The sequence below is a fragment of the Spermophilus citellus genome (genome assembly GCF_964194105.1).
Source record: "Spermophilus citellus genome assembly, contig: SCAFFOLD_36, whole genome shotgun sequence".
Classification (NCBI taxonomy): Eukaryota; Metazoa; Chordata; class Mammalia; order Rodentia; family Sciuridae; genus Spermophilus; species Spermophilus citellus.
In genome coordinates this window covers 216369-237064 of record NW_027673039.1, presented here as the reverse complement: position 1 = coordinate 237064, position 20696 = coordinate 216369, and the positions used below count along the sequence as shown (strand labels likewise).

The 20696-nt window shown below is 39.1% G+C and overlaps 2 pseudogenes across 2 annotated transcripts; both read left to right on the top strand.

Annotated features, from left to right (window-relative positions):
- The first annotated feature begins 9952 nt into the window (after window positions 1–9952).
- Window positions 9953–10876, top strand: LOC308640190 (GTP-binding protein Rheb-like; annotated as a pseudogene). Its single transcript has one exon. The product of its transcript is annotated as a GTP-binding protein Rheb-like (transcript).
- A 4318-nt stretch (window positions 10877–15194) lies between these two features.
- On the top strand, window positions 15195–16446 carry LOC308640184 (BBSome complex member BBS5-like; annotated as a pseudogene). The gene has a single exon. The product of its transcript is annotated as a BBSome complex member BBS5-like (transcript).
- Window positions 16447–20696: the final 4250 nt, after the last annotated feature.

Sequence of the window (20696 nt, the reverse complement as noted above, 5' to 3'; positions counted from 1 at the left end):
GTCTTGCTGTCACCTTTTGTGTCTCTTGTCCCTTCATTCCTCCCCATCTAGGTTCGCTGCCCACGTTGATGTGTCTTGCCGGTTGATGTGTCTTGCCGGTCCGGACACTTTCCCAAGATATTTATTAATCACAAAGGGAGAAATAGTAAGTTTATAATAAGAAATTCAAGAAGCATCACATGATTGAAATTAATATAACTCCTAACCAGTCATGTTGATGTATCCCCCTTCCCACCAAATAATCCCATAAGGACCTTTCACCTCTGTGGCATCTCCCTACAAAACCCATAACCTGGCCAAGTCATAAGTAAACACCAAACCCAAGGGGAGAGACCTTGTGCAAAACATCTGACCAGCATCTTTTAAAAGGATAATGGTCATAAAAGACTAGGATAGACTGAGGCATTGTTACAGACTTGAAGAGACTAAGGAGTCATTATGACTAAATGCAACACAAGAACACAGACAGAAACAAGACCTTAAAGGAAAATTGGTGAAATTCAAATAAAGTCTATAGATTAGTTGATAGTTTTGTACCCAGGTTTTTGTCTTTGTTTTGATCATTATACTATAGTTATTTATTTATGTATTTATATTGGGGATTGAAGCCAGGGGTGCATGGCCACTAAGAGACATCCCTATCCCTTTTTATTCATTTTTTTTTTTTTTGAGACAAGGTCTTGCTAAGTTGCTTAGGGCCTTGCTTACATGCTGAGGCTAGCCTCAAGCTTGCAATCCACCTGCCTCAGCCCCCTGAGTTTCTAGGATTACAGGCATTCACCCTTGTGCCCAGCCTAGTTAATCTTTTTAAGAGTCAATATTAGAGGAAACTGGGTGAAGGCACTGCGGGAATATTCTGTGATTTTGTAGAGGGGGAAAAAACTTTAAACAGTACCAATACAAAACCCTTGGTTAATAATGATAGAATCGAGAGGTGAGCTCCATGCCAGCATTTTAGGTTAGGTCTGTGTGAGGGCATGTGGCATACTTCACATCAGTGGGCAAATAAATCTCTCCTGCATTTTTTCCCTGGCAAAACCTGGTGTCAGTGCAGGAGACAAATCAGAGGGTGTTTCTTAGCATAGCTAGATCATCAGAAGACAGAGGTGCAAAGAGAAGTCCAGAGCAGACTTTGAAATTAGGGAGTTGAAAAGACACAAATTGTTCTGATAAAGGAAAAAGTGGAGGAGAATATTGGGGAAAGGCAGGAAATATAAAAGGTGGAAATGGACAGAAGTTCAGGGAGCTTTGAAGGAAGATTCCTAACATTCATGTATAAGTTGTTTGCATTAAAGACTCCTTCCATATCCCCAGATCTTTGTAAAGTCCGCTGCACAAACAAGCTTGGTGTCTGTGTCCGTGGGTCTCTGTGTGTCTATCAATTTGTATGTGTGTGCACATGTCTAACTATGTCAGTGTCTATAAGTATGTATGTCTATATTTTTATGTTTTTTTAGTTCTGTGAGGCAGTCCATACATGTTGTGTACATTTGTGTGTCTTTATTTCTATGTGTTTGAGTCCATCCATAAGAGTGCATCTGTGTGTGTATATTTTTGAGCCTGTATGTCTTCTTTGTGTGTGTATGTGTGTGTATTGGAAATCCCAGCAAAGGACTAATTTCTTGTGACAATGAATTTACATACAAAGTCACAGGACTCAGAGGACCAAGAAGACATCAGCCAAGACAGGAGGAAACTGAGGCCTAGATATCATAAGAATGTAAGGTCCTAGGAATTCAATGACATTTTTGCACATGCATTGGAATTTCCCCCAGGCACTTGGAATGCTGGTGGGTGTGGAGTTTCAAGTCAGTAATAGCTAAAGACTTCAGAGGGCAGGATGACCCTACTCCAAGTCAGCTTACTCTGTATTATCTTCATTTTGCATGTGGGGAAACTGAGTCTCACAACAGTACTTTGATGAGACTGAAGAGAAACAGCCAGCTGCTGAGCCAGCAGAGGCTTCTGGGTGAATTGAACACAGTGAACTTCAGTGAGGAAAATCAGCATCCTATCTGTTTGCTTTCAGTCTTTCTGATGATAAAGTCTCTTGGGCATAGTCCATCTGCAACACCTCTCTCTTACTGCTATTGTCTCTTTATTATCAGTCAACACATGCTAGGAGCATCACAATCTCAGGATACAACCAAACATATTCTCCCATGAATGTGCGTAATGACAGCTCTGCAGATATGTGATGTCACAATCATAGCACACCCTTCTCCACCCCCCACCCCCCAAAAAAATAACAAGTCTGGTTGGATTCTTAGGTAACTTGGCTGTCTTATCTACATAAACTTAATGACAGGGTAGATACTTTTTTTCTATTTTTGAGACATTTTAATTTTGTTAATAATTTTGGGAATAAAACATGAATCGTTCAATTCATTAAAAACCATTTAATATCTGAAGGCCCTCTGAGCTCCTAAAAAACTTTTAAAAAACTTTACTTATTTTTTAGTTGTAGATGGACACAATACCTTTTTTAAAATTTAATTTTTATGTGGTGCTTAGGATTGAACTCAGTATCTCACACATGCTTGGCAAGTGTTCTACTAGTTCTCCAAAAAATTTTTGAGATTTGTGCCATGAGAAGTAAATTCAAGAGAGTTTCTGTTTGTTTAATTTTTATTTTGGAAATATTCAAGGCTATGAAAGAGTTACAAGAACAGCATAATAGTCTTTTATACACTAGATTTGACAGCTTATATTTCTTCCCAATTTACCTTGTAAGCTCTTGTGTGCACATGGCTCTCTTTCTGTACATATTTATATGTGTATAGGTATTTGTTTATGCACATGCATATAACACACACACAATTTTCTTAAAGCATTGAGATTTCAATGTTAGGATCTTTAGTTCTAAATATTTGAAGTATTTCCTAAGACCAGGGACATTCCTTTGTATAACCACAAAATGGTTACCAAATTCAGGAATGTAATATGGACACCATGATATTATCCAACATACAATCTATAGTCAAAGTTTTCCGGTTGTCCCAATGAAGTCATTTTCAATAATTTTATTTCTTTTTCTGATGCACAACCATTTAGGAATCAGATTATACATATTTTTTCATTTAACCTGGAATAGTTCCTCAGTCTTTCTTAATCCTTAGGACCTTGATCACAGCCTGTTTTTAACAAAGAGAAAGCAAGCTTCAGGTTTGGAGTCTTGAACTCATCAGAATATCCAGCTAGAATGCCATAGATTTTAGTTTTCTGAGTATGTATCTTCCAATTATCATCTATTTATAGAAAATTACATGAGTTTCTGCTTTTGGTGAATAATTTATGGCATCTTTTAAAATTTCACTTTAAAAGTAAAATATTTAAAAGAAAATACTAGAGAAATAAAAAAAGCAGGCATGTAAATCAGCCACATTTTCTCAGCCTCAGCACTATTAGCACTTGAGGCCACAGAATTCTGTGTCATGGAGTGTCCTTCACATTGTAGAATGTTCTTCAATGTCCCTGGCCAATACCTACTGGAGGCCAGTAGCATCCCCCCACTCTCTTTCTAGTTATGACAGCCAAATATGCCTGCAGATATTACCAAATATCCTGTTGAAGGCAAACTCACCCAGCTGAGAGCCACTGACTTATCCAAAAACTGTGAGTGGAGGGTGAGTTGATGCAGCAGCTCACAGATCTTGGAGAAAAGTACTCGCTTCTGTCCAGTTCAGTTCAAGCCATATTGATCAATCACTGTGCAAATGTCTGGCCCTGTGCAAAGCCCTGGAGAGACAGATGGGCAGGAAATAGTCCAGTTCTTCAGGAGCTGCCCTGAATTAAGCAGGAGGCAGGGGGTGTGTAAGAGGAAGAAAAAAATAACCATGAGGAAGGAGCTGTGAAAAACTACATCATAACCTGGAATTAGATCTTCTTATTAAGCCTCGTCACTCTCAAAAGAGCTCTTCTGCCCAAGTAATTCTTTTTAAAACATGAATCAGATCATGCCAGTCCTCTGATGAAAAGCTTTCACCTTATCACTACACTTAGAACCAAATAACTTTCAAACTCTTTGTGGGACCTGCACCATCTAGCTCCTGTCTCCCTTTTGGCCTTAATTTTGTTTGCTCTCTTTTTGTCTTGAGCTGTAACTACCCTGGGCCTCTCTCTCCTGAGATCTCCCCATGATCATTTTCAAACAAAGGTCTTTGCATTGTGATGTTCTCTATGTGGAAAAGTGTCCCAAGTATTTTCAGGGCTGGCTCCTGGTCACAGAGGTTCAAATGTCACTTCCCCTGACTACCTTCTGCACTGAATCCCTCTAACCAATTACCCCATGTAAATTTCTTCCATGGTACTTTTGTAAGGGTCCAGTGAAGTGTTGGAGGAAGAGACCACCAAGAGACTGACTCATGCAATTTCAGAAGGGGATTTATTGGGGATCCATTCCAGCACTCTGGGGCTCCATGCTCACTCAAGAAGGGAGAGCAGCCCAAAGCTCCGGGGAGGGGTCGAGCAGTGCTTAAGTACACTTTTTGGGGAGGGCGGGGGCTTTGCATACATCAGAACAAATCAGCATGAGGCTTGGGAAAATTGAACAGCAACTCTCATACATGATTAGCACATTCATTGGCGGGAACAGGTGGGGGGAGGGGGGGTGTGGGGGTGTGTGTGTGATTGGTCACTCCTAAGCGGGGTACACATTCAAACTGATTGGTTCGGGCCCTGTATGCCTACCAAACTGCACAGGGCCCTAGGCTAAATGGCCAGTAGGGCGTTGTCTTAACTGCCTCAGGAATTTCAGGTTCTGGATGTAGCAGAGGAACTTAACAATACCTGGTCCTTCACTTTTTTACTCAGGCCTTGCAGCTTAGAAACTTTACAATGCCCGGTCTTTTACATTTTAACTCAGGCTTTGTAGCTTAGAAACTTTACCCTTTCACTTTCTGTATCAGGCACTGTTGGTGGTGGACATGACTTCCATTGACACTGCTCTTCTCCTTTGTGGCCAGCTGGTCAGAGGTGGCCCATGAGAGATGCAGAAATCTGCTTGCCCTGCCTGAAATAGATACTGTCTCTGCCTCTTTACCTCCTGCTGAACTACAGGAATGAGGACAAGAGGGGAGGTGTTTGAACACTGCAGGACCCCAGGGAGGATGGAAATATGAGAGCCACATAGCCAGTACCAGCATCCTCCTATCTTCTGCTCCAGGGAGAAAATCAAAGGCCTGGGGTGTGAGCCATGGTATCAGGTTATCTTCTACTTGCCTCCAAAAACATGCCTAACTAAAATACTATTTGAAATTACTGTAAATTCTGTTGCTTGCTTTAATATGTGTGTATGCATTTAATAAATATGTGTATATGAATTTTAATTGGCACATAATTGTCCATGTTTACGGGGTCTTGTGTGACATTTTGATACATGTATACAATGCATGGTGATCAGGTCAAGGCAATTGACATACCCATCACCTCAAACATTTATTATTTCTTTGTACTGGGAGCATACAAATCCTCTCTAGTGGCTACATTGAAATATGCAATTGAATGTGATCAAGCATAGTTACCCCACCATGTTCTAAAACATTAGAAGTGACTGTTGTCGTCCTGAAATTCTGTACCCATTTACCATCCTCTCCCCTTTCTTTCCCCCAGTTGTTTGGCTTTTGTGCATATCCCACCCCTGGGCACAGAGCTAAATCAAGATAGAGTTCCACAGCTACTGACCTATCTGTTCTCTAATTCATCTCATGTATAAAATAAGAATCATCACAGCACCTTGAAATATTGTGAGGACTGAGTGAGCTAATCTGCATATAGCACTTAGAGCAGCACCTGGCATCCTATCATTGCTCAAAGAATTGCTAGTATTTGTTGACTTAATGAACTAATTAATGTATGGAGAAAGGGTTCTTTCTCTGCTTGCTTTTTCAGCCATGTCCTTTCGCTCCCTCTTTCTCTTCAAATCAAAGTTGTATTTACTTGGTGCTGACAAGTCAGGCTATTGATTAAGAAACATGACCACACAGTGAGGAAAAACTCACACCTCTTAATTTGAGCTGCTGGATTAGCACTTGCTGGAGGTGGAGAAGGGACAGACATTGCACATAAAAGGACAAGGTGCATAAAGTGCAGGCTAGGAAATGCCAGAAATGAAATTCAATATGCAATTTTGCTGTTGCACACTGTGGGAAGGGTAGAATCCAGCTCTTCCAATAAGTGCACAAAAAAAGCCTCTCGGAGGTCAAGTGAAGGTTATAGGGACAGAGATTCAAACATGTAATGGGGGAGGCTGAAACCCATCTGAAACCAAGAGGTACACTTATTCATTCACTCAACAGAATATTAAGCACGCACTATGTGTGGTGTAGACAGGGATCTGGCATAGACACAATAAGAGGATACCCATGAACTTCACAGTCTTTCTTTCATAATAGCCTTGCCACTAAGTAGACACAATCCAAAATTTCAAATTACATATGGCTTAGTTCATGATCAGTATTACTGCCATTGTCTAATAGTTCCAGTACTTACTCTGTACTAGGCACTATGCTGAGAACACTTTACAATTTATGGTGAGGGCCACTTACTAGGAACCTAACCTGCATCTATTTCTTTCTTCCTTACTAGAAGAAAAACTCACTTTTATTCAGGGTGGCATCAAAGAACACATATCCCCCCCAAACTGGCACTCATACTTTGTCACTAGCATCCAAACACACATGTGAGTGGGATTCAGAGATGTTATTTTACCTCAGGAGTCAGTGAGGTGGGGGTTAATGTTATTCTCATTTTACAGCCAAGCACACTGAGATTTAGAGAGTTTAAATGAAATGTGAGAGGTAATACAGCTTCCTGCTGGTGGAGGTCAGATGTGAATCCAAGCAATCTGTTGTTTTGGTTTATTCTTATTTGAACAGATAGCACATATATGCACAATGCTATTTAGTCCTCTCAAGAACTTAGATGGGCAGGGTAACGAGTAAAATTTTCTGATAACTGCCACCATTTGTTCTCTAATCATCTGGCATCTTCCCTTGGATCACCTCTCTGCCAGCTTCAAAGGCTAGCCCCTTTCCAGTACAATGGTGCCTGGAGTGTGGAAGAAGAAGGAGAGACAGGTAGGGAAGTGATCAGTTTTTAGATCTAGGCAGAATTCCTAGCAAAAGATTGCATATACAGAGCATGGAAAAGTCAGAAACAGAAAAGATTTGGCATCATTTCCTATGTGAAATTCTGAGTAGGGACAATGTCAAAATAAAATCAGCATACAATACGGTTAAGCAGAAGGAGGGTTGAAGTTTGCATCCAGAAGCTTCTATAAAGTTCCATGTGTCCTAAAAAGGGATACAGAAAGGAACTGATTGTGGTGGTGAGACTAATGGGAGCTGCTGTTGGGGGGAGGGGGTAAAGTGGCTTTGAGACTGAGAGCTACAAGGTGACCAGAGATGACCAAGGGGAAATGGGTGGGGCAACAAGTTTCCTAGCAAAAAATCAGCACCAGAAGTGTAGAGCTGGTCAACTGGGAGCTGCCTGGAGTGGACTTAGTGGACTACCACTATCTAGGATTCCAGCAGTTGTAGACCCTGCAATTTTAGCCTGCTGAGTCAGTGACAGAAGGCAAGGAGTTCACTGTCCCAGAGTTTGGCGAGTGCTTACATAACAATAGCTTGAGAAATTGGATTTCCTTCCACAGCCCCACATCACCTTGGTGAAACAGAGAGGAAGGAATTCTGAAACAATGGAATCTCATGAACATCCTCTCAAACCAAGGGAACATGGGTCATGGAGCCACCATTCGCAGACAAGTTCTAGTTGTTCTCAACAGAGGGTTGAGCCTGGGAGGAATACTGAGGGAGTCACAGACCTCCAGAAGCTGCTTAGTTCTACATACCCAAGTTGCAGGGAAAGCGTGCTTATGGGCAGATCCATGAAGCAGATTGGCAAAGGTCACAGGCTAGACAGGGACCCTCCACGCTCATCTTCCCTTCCATCCTGCTGGCTTCCCATGGACACTGTCACAGTCATGCCAGGAGCCAGCTGGGACCAGGGTGGGGACTCAGTGACTAGAAAGAGACTGACAAGCATCATTTTAATGCTCAAGTAGTGTCATGTCACCAGAAAGTTTTTATGGATACTTAGTTGATTTATTGAATGAATGAATGATTAACTCAGAGACCATGGGAGTCATGAACATCAATGATGTCAAGAAGGCTCTGATGTGCTTTTGGTGGGATTGCCTAAATAGCAAAGACAGTCATTTTTTAGACTTAGTGTGAATATCGCCTTCTGAGAGAGGACTCCCCTGATACCATCATCAGGTTTACGTGCCCACTTTGTGCTCTTCTCTACCCACCCCCCATATACTAGATGGTTCATTGTGGTTTTCATTTGACCTTGAGTTCTTTGAGACAAGGTTACATCTCATTTAATCTTCCTGCATCCCTAGCAGGTCTGTACCAAGGAAACAACAAAAACCATTTATTGTTTTCCAGGTACCAAGCATTGTGCTAAGTGCTTTAGATACCAATATGCTTGACTACATGAATATAAGGTACCAGGGTGACATTACCATGCCATTGTGCAGGTGAGAACACTGAGTTTCAGAGGAGGTAAGAAGCCTGATGTTTCTCCCTGCTTTCTGCATCTTTCTCTACCAGACAGCCTGTTCTAATTCTTGAGGTTTGGGAACAGTATGAAACTCCCAGTGTTCAAAAGGATTGTGTATAATGCCCAAGCCCATGGGTGCTTGGTAAAGTGATGAGGCAGTCTGTCTGTCTTGCTAGGTGGGTGGATAGGAAGAGAGAACAAAGGAGAGACAGTACATGTTAGCAGCTAGCACCCATGCCACATGCCAGACACAATGAATTCTCTATCACAGAACCACAGCACTGAGACCTCCCCAGGAGAAGTGCCTCATGGATGGCCTCTGAATGGGGAGTGTTCACTTTGGCCACTACAGGAACCATCTGCTAGTTGATTGAGAACAAATTGGTACATGGATGCACTGTTAGGTGCATGATATTTCTGGCAGGAAGACCAGGAAAAACAAAACCAAAACAACGTCTTGAAATAACAACACACATGGAAATTTGCAGAGGTGAGGTGACATGGAATAGAGACAGTAACACAACAATATTGACACCCACAACCAAAAGGAAAGAATATTTCAGCACCCTGTTTGCACATCCAGTTTCAAAAATAAAACAAAATAGGGCCACGATCTTCCAGATATTGAACCTACAGAAGCTAAATCACTTAGCTACATCACAAGGCCTTTTTCATTTTTTTTTTAATTTGGAGGCAGGATATTACTAATTGCTCAGGATGCTGCTGAGTTGATGAGGCTTGCTTTGAACTTTTCATCCTCCTGTCTCTGCCTCCCAAGCTACTGGAATTATAGGCACATACCATGGTATTTGAGTAGAAAATGATTTCTTTTCTAAATGATATTTCTTGAATTGTAATAAAATGTTAAAAATATAAACAAATAACAATCCCAAATTCTGTTTGTTAAGTAAATAGATTCCTAGAAGATGGAGTTCCATAGAGCCATTAAAATTGTGGAGAAAAATATGCACTTGGTTTATAGAAATAATCACATTTAATAATATGCTATCATATTTGTAAGAATTTTATAATTAATTCAAGTTTTCTCCCTTGCAAAGTGCTAACAGATAAGTCAGAAGTTAAAAAAAAAAATTCTCCTTCTTATTTCTACTGGAATAAAAAAAAAAAAAAAAGGATTCCGCCCCTTCTTTCAATCTAGGATATAATTGTGGGGTTGTTGTTTCAATTCTGTATTTTCTTGCTTAAACTCTGATACCCTCTTTTTTAGCTCATGAATCTCATTTTCCAGTTGTGCATTTTTTTAACCTGAAGTGAACACTGTGTGCAGTGACCTTTTTTGCATTTTATTATTCTTTGAAGTGATAGAACTGCTTTCTGTGTCTTAGGCTAACAGAATCTGTCAGAAAAAAAGAAGATAGAGTCCGGGCGGTTGGGCGCGAGCGAGAGAGCAGGAGGCAGCCGCGCCTGCCGCAGCCCCAGCTCTGTATGCCGCTCTCCTCTGGCGCTGCCACGGCCGATTGCAGCAGCAGGAGCCGCCATCGTCGAGGTTGATGTGGTTGGGCCGGGGCTGAGGAGGCCGCCAAGATGCCGCAGTCCAAGTCCCGGAAGATCGCGATCCTGGGCTACCGGTCTGTGGGGAAATTCTCACTGACATTCAGTTTGTTGAAGGCCAGTTTGTGGACTCCTATGATCCAACCATAGAAAACACTTTCACAAAGTTGATCACAGTAAATGGACAAGAATATCATCTTCAACTGGTAGACACGGCTGGGCAAGATGAATATTCCATTTTTCCTCAGACATACTCCATAGATATTAATGGTTATATTCTTGTGTATTCTGTTACATCAATCAAAAGTTTTGAAGTGATTAAAGTTATCCATGGCAAATTGTTGGATATGGTGGGGAAAGTACAAATAACAATTATGTTGGTGGGAAATAAGAAAGACCTGCATATGGAAAGGGTGATCAGTTATGAAGAAGGGAAAGCTTTGGCAGAATCTTGGAATGCAGCTTTTTTGGAATCTTCTGCTAAGGAAAATCAGACTGCTGTTGATGTTTTTAGAAGGATAATTTTGGAGGCAGAAAAAATTGATGGGGCAGCTTCACAAGGAAAGTCTTCGTGCTGAGTGATGTAATAACTGCTGCAAACCTGAGGACACTGGGAATATATTCTACCTGAAGAAGCCAACTTCCCGTTATCCTTTAAGACAAACTATGCTTCTTTTTTCTTCTGTTAACCTGAAAGATATCATTTGGGTCAGAGCCCTCCCCCCCACCCTCAGATTATGTTAAACTCTGACTCTGTCCAAATGAGTTCACTTCCATGTTCAAATTTTAAGCAATCATATTTTCAACTTATATATTGTATTTCTTAATAATATTATGACCAAGAATTTTATCGGCATTAATTTTTCAGTGTATTTTGTTGTTTAAAATAATGTAATCATCCAAATGATACATATTGTTACACTACTATTAACTAGGAGGCTTCAATATATCAGTGTTTATTTCATCTGCCAATTCAGCTGCGTGGAAGCCTGGGCAAGGGTAAGCACAGTTCCATTCTGCCACTAGCAGATCCATGTGGAGGTCAGGCCCAGGCCTGATGGTCCCTGCTGAACTGCAAGGCAAGCCCAGGCAGAGGGTAGTCACAGGTCCATTCTGCCTCAGGCTGACCCCTGCAGGAGCTCAGAATAAGCCCAGGAATGACTCCGCCCACTGTCAGATGTCTTCCAGAGCTCTAGCCCTACCCACCACTGACTCTGCCTACTGGAAGACATCTGTCAGAGTTCAGCCCCAGCCTAGTTCAGCCTTACTGACAGGAGCCTGGCTCCTTCCCACCACCAGCAGACCACCAACAGAGCTCAGGACATACCCAGGACTCCTCTGCTCACAGGTGTACAACTTCTGGAGCTCAGGTTCCTCCCTGATCAGCAGCCAAGTCCAGCTGTGTGGGAGCCTGGGCAAGGGTAAGCACAGTTCCATCTTGCCATGGGTGGAAAGCTGAGGAGGTCAGGGCCAGGCCTGATCCGCCCTGCTCAATTGCACTCAAGCCTCTTCTCAGAGTAAGCCCACCTCCATCCCACCACTGGCTGACCTCCGACAGAGCTGGGGCTCTGCCCTGATCAGCCTATTCCACCTGCGTGGGAGTCCATACCTAGGCTAGGCCTTGGTCCATACTGCCACTGGCTGACCCCCAGGCGGTGCTGAGAATCAGCCCAGATACAGCATGCCTGAAGTGCAAGGGAGCCCGGGCACAGGTTAGGCCCAACACCATCTTGCTCCCGTCCAATTGCCACTGTAGCTTAGGCTCAGCTCAGGACCACCTCACCCACCTGCGTGGCAACTGTGACCTGGGTACACCAGGTTCCACCCTGCCACTGGCCGACCCCTGCTGCAACTCAAGCTCTGCCCAGGACCTGGGCCCCAGGGAAGGCCCAAGTTCTACCCGCCACCTGCTGAAGTCAGCTCAGCCCAGGAATGCCTCCACTCATCAACAGACAACCTTGGGAGCTGAGGATCCATCCAGATCTGCTAGGACACCCTGTGGTGCAAGCCCAGGCACAGGATAGCCACAGGTCCGTCCGGCAACCGCCACCTGCCCACCACTGCCAGAACTCAGCCTTGGCCCAGATCTGCCTTGCCAACCTGCAATGGAGCCAGGCTCAGTAGAGCCCTGTGTTTCTCCTGCCACAACAGAACCCAGCCTGAGTCTAGGCTCTGCCCAGAACCGTTCTGTCCATGGGCAGACACCTGCTGGACCCTTGGAAAACTTTGGACTTTGATTGCAAATTGAGAAGAAGAACCAGAATTCTCCAGTCGGCAAAGGGCCCTCTGCAAGGGGGAAAAACTGTTGCCAGTTGCTAGAGATGCTCTTTGGGGATGCTCCTGTGGGTGTCTGCACAGCTCACCACAGCTTAATCACAGACCGAGCTCATTCAAGTCAATAAGGAGAAAAAAACAGCAGAAAAAAACGGGAAAACCCAATATCGGCTGTTTATAAAAGATGACATACCAAACATTGAGATGAATTTCCACAATACAGTCAATCCACGGTAAGCATGAAGTCATCCACAATACAATCATCCACAGTAAACATAAAGTACATATGTGTTTTTGCCTAACAAATATAAAGAATAAAGAGAGTGAGAAAAATCTAATGTCAACGTGTTGGAAAATGGAATTGTCATGCTCTGAGAGCTGCAATACAAAATGTTCATAACTCTTCTGCAGAGAAGTTTCAGAAAATAGGCCAAAATTGAAAGTGCATGCCTATCTTTAGCCCAAGAATTTCAATTTAAATAAGTTATTCATTGTTATCGTGTCAAATTTTTAAATTTTACCCTGAAGTTGTCCATTGTAATCATTTTGCATGCATGTATATAATCTATTTTTATTATTGTTTCTTTGAGGGGGTGTAGTTGGACACAATGCCTTTATTTTACTCAGTAATTTTTCTGTGGTGCTGAGGATCAAACCCAGGGTCTCTCCCATGCTAGCCAAGTACTCTAACACTGATCTACAACCCCAGCCCCTCTAGTGTTTTATTTCTTAGAAAGTACTTTTTACATATCTGTACACATAACCTTACATAATTATGGCTCGGACACATTTTTCAAAAAGTTACCACATGACCTGGGACTGTAGCTCTGAAGTAGCACACTTTTCTGGCTTGTCCGAGGCACTGTGTTCCATTCTCAGCACCATTTATAAATATACAAGGACAGCAGGAGAAGAAGCATGATTGCCTTAGATTGTGGAAAAGGATCCATGGGGTATTCTTATATCTAAACATACCCCTAAACAGGATAAATGTGTGCCAGTGACCTGCCCTGAGAGGTTTGGCTCCTAGAAAACTCGCAAGCTGATGACTTCTGGTGTGGCAGAGAGCCCTATCCAGGTTCCCAGGTCTTTCCTTGAAACAAATGTTACCCTTCGAGTGTTGGGCACAGACATGCCATATCTTTATCAGCCTGGCTGGATGTGACCCTCCACAAAGGCTCTCTCTCTCTGCCCCCTATCCTGGGTATTGTTTACTGGAGTGAGCAGCAGCCAGTTTCTCTGCAGCTTGTGAAGCAGGGGACCACAGACAGCTGGTATGGTTATGGGGGCAGGGTGGGAGGGAGGCTAGGTTTCATGGTACTGTCACTGCCACTGGGTCTTTGATTTGTGGGCGTGGCAAGGGACACTGAGGTGCCTTCACCTTAGAGCCATAATAAAAATATTATTCCTTGGTAACCCATTCTGTACAGAATACACTAAATTATTTTCTAAATCCCAGTCCTTTGGTAAATAGGATTTGTTTTTCACTGATGCTCTTATGACTTTTTGAGCCTTATAGTTTTAACTTATTGACTGAACATGACCCAGTGGTTTGAATTGTTTATAGTTCATGACATTGGTACAAAAAAAATTCTAAGAATTGAGCTACTTTGAAAGTGAACTGTCATGCCTTATTAAGTCCTATAAAAAGTCAATGTCTTTTCAGAGTTTTGGTATCACTGTCAAAACAACTATGCATGTCAAGGACAAGATTTATTCTCTTTCTTCAGCTTGCCCAGTAGCCAAATCTGGTTTACTCAGACAACATCTACTAAGTAATTACCTGTATATCTCAGTGACAGCTGGTCATTTAGCGCTCATCTTCCCCCCAGAATCTCCAGATCTGTGAGTTGAGCAGATCTCCTGTTGCAGATTCACCTTAAATGCAAACACCATGCTATCCTCAAGTGGCTTTTTTCTTGTCTCAATGTACTTTAAGAGTTGATAGTTTAATCCTGTGTTTTCTAACCAGAAGATTCAGAGAACCTGAATCAGTTATACTTCCAAACAACTGAATGTAAAACACCTTTAGCCAACTGTTGAATTCCATGCACCTGTTTATTTCCAGTATCTTTCTGTAAAATAGACAAATATTGTTTGCATGACTGTTTCACATTCTCCCAGGAACTCTACTGTTTCAGAGGGCTGTGGGTCTAGCTGTGTTGTTGGCAGTATTGCCTCAGCCCTTATCCTCAAATAATAGAGTGTTGTGAAATTGTTTCATCTGATGTGGATTTCTGTAGGAAAGAGTAGAAGAAAGAGGTGGAAGGCATAGATGATCTAGCTTGGAGAAAAAATAAATAACTGTATTAGTAGCTATTTATGTCACCCAAACTTGGGATGAAATATTTCCTGCACCCAACTCCTGATATAAACAGTTGTGCTATCTCTAGCTTTATTTTTGTCCTTTTTGTGGTTAAAGCAACTTTACCTTATGTACAAATGCATTAACACCATTTACTTAAGGCCATAGAGCACTATTTGCCTCCTTTTACTATTTATAGAATTCGTTTTTTCACATCACTTTTCATAAAAACTAACTGTAGAAATAAACACATTAAAATTTGCCCAGCTATCATCTAAGCCCTCTTGATTGACTTGGCCATGTGGCAGTAGAGTTCTAATATCTGTAATAAAGTGATTTACTACTATAGTTGAAAAGTGTTGCCCCTATAAGGAAACAATGTGTGCCTTTCCCTCTTGATGCACACTAGATTATAGAGACCCAGAGTAAAGAAATATTTGTTCCAAATTTTTTAAATAGTATGCAAAATCAAATTCTTGAAGAGTGATGTTTTTCCTTAAACGGAAAGTATGGACCGCAGTGGAGAGCGGGAGCCAAAGGCCTCAGTCACCATGTCTGTGTTGGACGTACTTTGAGAAGACCCGGCCGTCCGTTTCATCGTGTCCTCGCAACAAATGAAAACCAGACCTGGGGAAGTCCTTATTGATTGCTTAGATTCAATTGAAGATGCCAAAAGAAATAATGGAGATAGAGTTTGAAAATGACCAAGTTAAGACATCAAGTTCAGGAGCCCCAATTTTAAAACCAAAGACTCTTAGTAACAAATTTAAGAATTATCTGGCACTCTTTGGCATTGCCCAGAGTCAATCTTTCTATCAGTTACAACTGCATATTGAATATTACAACAAGGACTGCTAACTCTAAATTACAAGGTCAAACCGAAGCTCTTTTTATACTAACAAAGTGTAACAGCACTCGCTTTAAATTTATATTCACAAATTTGGTTCCTGGAAGCCCTAGACTTTTTACTTCTGTGATTGCAGTACATAGAGCATATGAAACTTCTAAAATGTATCGTGATTTTAAATTGAGAAGTGCGCTAATTCAAAACAAACAACAAAGATTACTACCACAAGAACATGTATATGACAAAATCAATGGAGTATGGAACTTATCCAGTGATCAGGGAAATCTAGGAACCTTTTTTCTTACCAATGTGAGAATCGTGTGGCATGCAAATATGAATGATAGTGTTAATGTCAGTATACCATATCTGCAAATTCGTTCGATAAAGATTAGAGATTCAAAATTTGGCTTAGCTCTTGTCATAGAAAGCTCTCAATAGAGTGGAGGATATGTTCTTGGCTTTAAAATAGATCCTGTGGAAAAACTACAGGAATCAGTTAAAGAAATCAATTCACTTCACAAAGTCTATTCTGCCAGTCCTATATTTGGAGTGGATTATGAAATGGAAGAAAAGCCACAGCCCCTTGAAGCTCTGACAGTTGAACAAATTCAAGATGATGTAGAAATAGATGCTGATGATCACACGGATGCTTTTGTGGCTTATTTTGCTGATGGCAATAAGCAACAGGATCGTGAACCTGTATTTTCAGAAGAACTGGGGCTTGCAATAGAGAAATTGAAGGATGGATTCACACTACAGGGACTTTGGGAAGTAATGAGTTGATCTTGAGTTGAGCTGGATTTCTATTTAAAGATATCTCAAGATTACAGACATTAGTCGCCTACTATAAGGCATGGAATACTTTTTATATTTACAGCTTTTATATTTAAAGCTTTTAAGAGAGATTTTTAATGATTAAGAAAAAATATTTTTAGAAAACTCTGTTTTCGGGGCTGGGGGTGTGGCTCAAGCGGTAGCGCGCTCGCCTGGCATGCATGCGGCCCGGGTTCGATCCTCAGTACCACATACCAACAAAGATGTTGTGTCCGCCGAGAACTAAAAAATAAAAATATTAAAAATTCTCTCTCTCTCTGTCTCTGTCTCTCTCTCTCTCTCTCTCTCTCTCTCTCTCTCTCTCTCTCCTCTCTCATTCTCTCTTTAAAAAAAAAGAAAACTCTGTTTTCTAAAAATTATATCTAAAATTGTAATTGAAATGTATCTAGCTTGTAAAATGTTTATTTTGTATCTAATACTTGTATAAGTTTCCAGATTTTAAATGACTGTATTATGTTGGGTTTAATAAAGAATTTATGCAGCACCAAAAAATAAATAAATAAATAAAATAAACAGAAAATTTTTATGAAACCCCACATGCCACTGAAAACCTGTTGTAAAACCTGACTCAGGCATAATACCATGCATTTCCTCGAAGGCTGCAAAAATTACCTTATTGTAGTTTTCCTGGCAGTGTGGGTTAAAAAGCCTTGAGGGCAAACTGAAGGAGCTATTCAGGCCTTTCAGTTTGAAATAAATTCTAGGTATGCAAATAATGATTTTCTTAGAAAACTTCACTAAATAAAACTTATTCATAGCACAATAATGTGTGTGATTATCAGTCACATACTCTTGTGAATTAAATTGTAGCAAAAAGCTGATTAATATAAAGGCTTCTTAATAGTATTGTAAGTGTTGTACCTGTTACAAGGCAATCTGAAGTACATTAACCTACAGAAACACATCCTGGAAATTGAATATTAATGAAGAATCATGAAAGACTTAATTACAAAAAAAGTGTTAACATTCTCAATTATAAGCAATTTGTAAGAAAATAAATCATTCCAGACCAAAATGGCAATATAAGTTTTTGTGGTTTAGTTTAATGAGAATAGGAAAACTATTGGTTCACTAATAAATTCTGAATAAATTAATAGTGAAAAATGTAATATTTTAATGAGACACTACATAGAGAATATGCTCATTACAAAGTAAATGTGGTGCAAAAAAATTCCTGCACCTCCATGCATAAACTGTTAGTCAAGACTGACTTGGTGTGCTGCTACTGTATTTCCATATAATTCTTTAATAATGATTGTATTAGTAGCAACTATGGTATAAAAATGATATTTCCCCTAGAAATAGTGAGTAAACAATATTAATTGCTTAACTTCTTTTCTGTTGATTAGTAAATGCAATAATTGTTTCTTATCGATGAGATGTGTCTAAACAGTTCTGAAGATTTAAAATTCCCTAATTATGGCAATGACCAGTTATATGAATGCAGAATATTATGTACCTACATAGGATTTTGAGATTTTTTTTTACTATGATTTGATGGGTTGAATTTACACTTGCTGCTGTTAATTAATAAAAATGATAGTTTGTTTTATCAACAAGAGTGAGCGTTCCATATCTCTCACTAGGTGATACCCCACATCATCTTTAACTCTACAATCAAAAAGGCAATAAATAAATGTGGGCCTTTGAGTTGGACTTTTAAAACCAAGAACCAAATTTAAAAAAGAAAAGAAAAAAGAAACACTGCTAATAAGTTGTATTGTTTATAGAATAACAGGAAATGAGTACGTATACTGCCAAAAACCATATCATTATACAATAAATTATATAAAGTGTGAGATATAATAACAGTTAGTAATACATTAAATTTATAGAAACATATAGACCAATATACCCAATCAATAAAGAAAGAAATCACATTTTTTTTTCTCAAATGTACGCAAAACATTCTTTAGGACAGATTATGTGTTATGTCCCAAAAGTATTTAAAAAATTCAAGAACTTTGACACTTTATATAGTGTATGTTTTTTGACTACAGTTGAATGGAACCAGAAACTAATAAAGGAAGGAAAATGGGAAAATTTATAAGTCTGTAGAAATTAAACAACATACTCCTGAACAACAAATGGAGCAAATAAGAAATCAGAATGTGTAGTAGAATGTATCTTGAGAGAAAAGAAAATCAAAACCCAACTCATAAACTTAAGAGAGGTAATAAAACCAGGAAGTTTATAGCAAATTTTGTCAGAATAAATAAATCAATAAGTTTACAAAAAGAAGAGAGAACATACACAGCTAACCTAATATTACTTTTATGATCATCTTGTGCAGTGCTGGTGATAGACCCTAGAGCCTCACATATTCTGGACAAACACTCTATACTGAACAACAATAAAATATACTGAGCAACAGGAAAATAAGCACAAAGTCATTAAAATACAGAATGCAATTGAGCACAAATAAATAAAATGGAGAATTATAAAATAATAGAGAAAAAGTTGACAACCAGTGAGAGTTTTTTTTTTCCTTAGAAAGATAAACAAAACTAATAAAACTTGCTTATATTAAAATAAAAGAAAGAAAAGAGAATACTCAAATAAATTAAATCAAAATGAATGAGAAAACATTCTAATTGATTCCACAGGGGAAAAATCATGCAGCAGAGATTACTATGAGGTTTTGGAAAATTATGCAACAAACCAGATGACCTAGAAGAAAATGACAAATTTCTAAAAACATACAACTTTCCAATACTGAAGTATGAAGAAATAAAACATGCCAATAATAGTGGTAAGGGAACTGAATAAGAAAGGAAAACCAGTTAAAAAGATAAATCCCAAGAACAGATCAATTCACAGGTAAAATGTCCTGATTTTTTCTAATATGCCAATTCTTTTTTAAACTATTCTTGAAAAGTGAAAATAAGATAACACAATTAATTTTATGGGTACAGCATTATCCTGATACTAATGTTAGACAATTTATTAAAATCATGTGAAATTACAGGTTAATATCCCTGATTAAAATACATGTTAACCTCTCAAAGAATAATAGAAGACAGTTATCTAATTGTACAATAAAAGATTATATAAATGCTCAAACCAATTAACATGATATACCACATTTAAACAAAAATATGATTAAGAAAGAATCTAAACAGATGTAGTGAAAACATTTCCAAAATTTGGCATATTTTCATGGCAAAAAAATCTCATAATAAACTTATTAAGTAGGATTTTAATTCAATATAATCAAATCAATATATGAAAAGTCCACAGCTAATATTATAGTCAACAATAAAAAAATAAAGCTTTTCTTCCAATATCAGAAGCAAGACAAGGAGGCCTACCTTTATCACTTTTCTCCCATTTAATACTGGTAGTATAATTCAGAGAAATAGAGGAAGAAAAGGAATAAAAACATCTGCATTGTAAACAAGTGAAAATACCTCTGTTTTCAAATGATTAATCTTACATGTAGATTCTTCCTAAAGAGTCTACAAATAATTTTGTCAAAATAATGAATCCAGTTTACAAGATATGAAATCAACAAACAAAATTCAGTTATATTTCATATGTTAACAATAAACACTAAAAGCAAAAAATAAATAAATTTCATTTACAATAGCATAAAAAACAGTAAGAAAATTCAGAATTAACTTAGCTAAAAGGTGAAAATTGTTCACTGAAAACTATAAAACATTGATAAAGGAAATTAAAGCAGGCACAAATAAATAAACATCCTGTAATTTCGTGTTAAGAGTTGATATGGGGGGCTGGGGATGTGGCTCAAGCGGCAGCGCGCTCGCCTGGCATGCGTGTGGCCCGGGTTCGATCCTCAGCACCACATACCAACAAAGATGTTGTGTCCGCCGAGAACTAAAAAATAAATATTTAAAAAAAAAGAGTTGATATGGTTAAAATATCTCTAACATCCAAAGTAACTTAATAATAATAATAATAATAAATATTAATAATAATAAATAATAATAATATTAAAATATTATTTTCCTTGCATAATGACAGACATATGTAACACTGAAACAGAGAACTTAGAAATAAAACACACACATATGCCAATGAACTTCAGCAAAGTTTTCAAAAAGACACAAAGGGGAAAGGACAATATTTGTAACAAATGCTAATTAGAAAATTGAATATACACTAGTAAAAGAATAAAATTAAATTTTTATCTTACATCATAAAAAATCACATCAATAGACATTAAAGACTGAAATATAATACCTGCACTGTAGGTCACCAAAAATTAACCACTGTAGAAATTAGAAGCTTTTTATCAGTAACTTTTCTTGGATATGATTTCTTGGTTATAAAACCAAAACCACAGACAACAAAAACTGAAATGGAGAAGTGGAACTAAAAAGCTTCTACACAGCA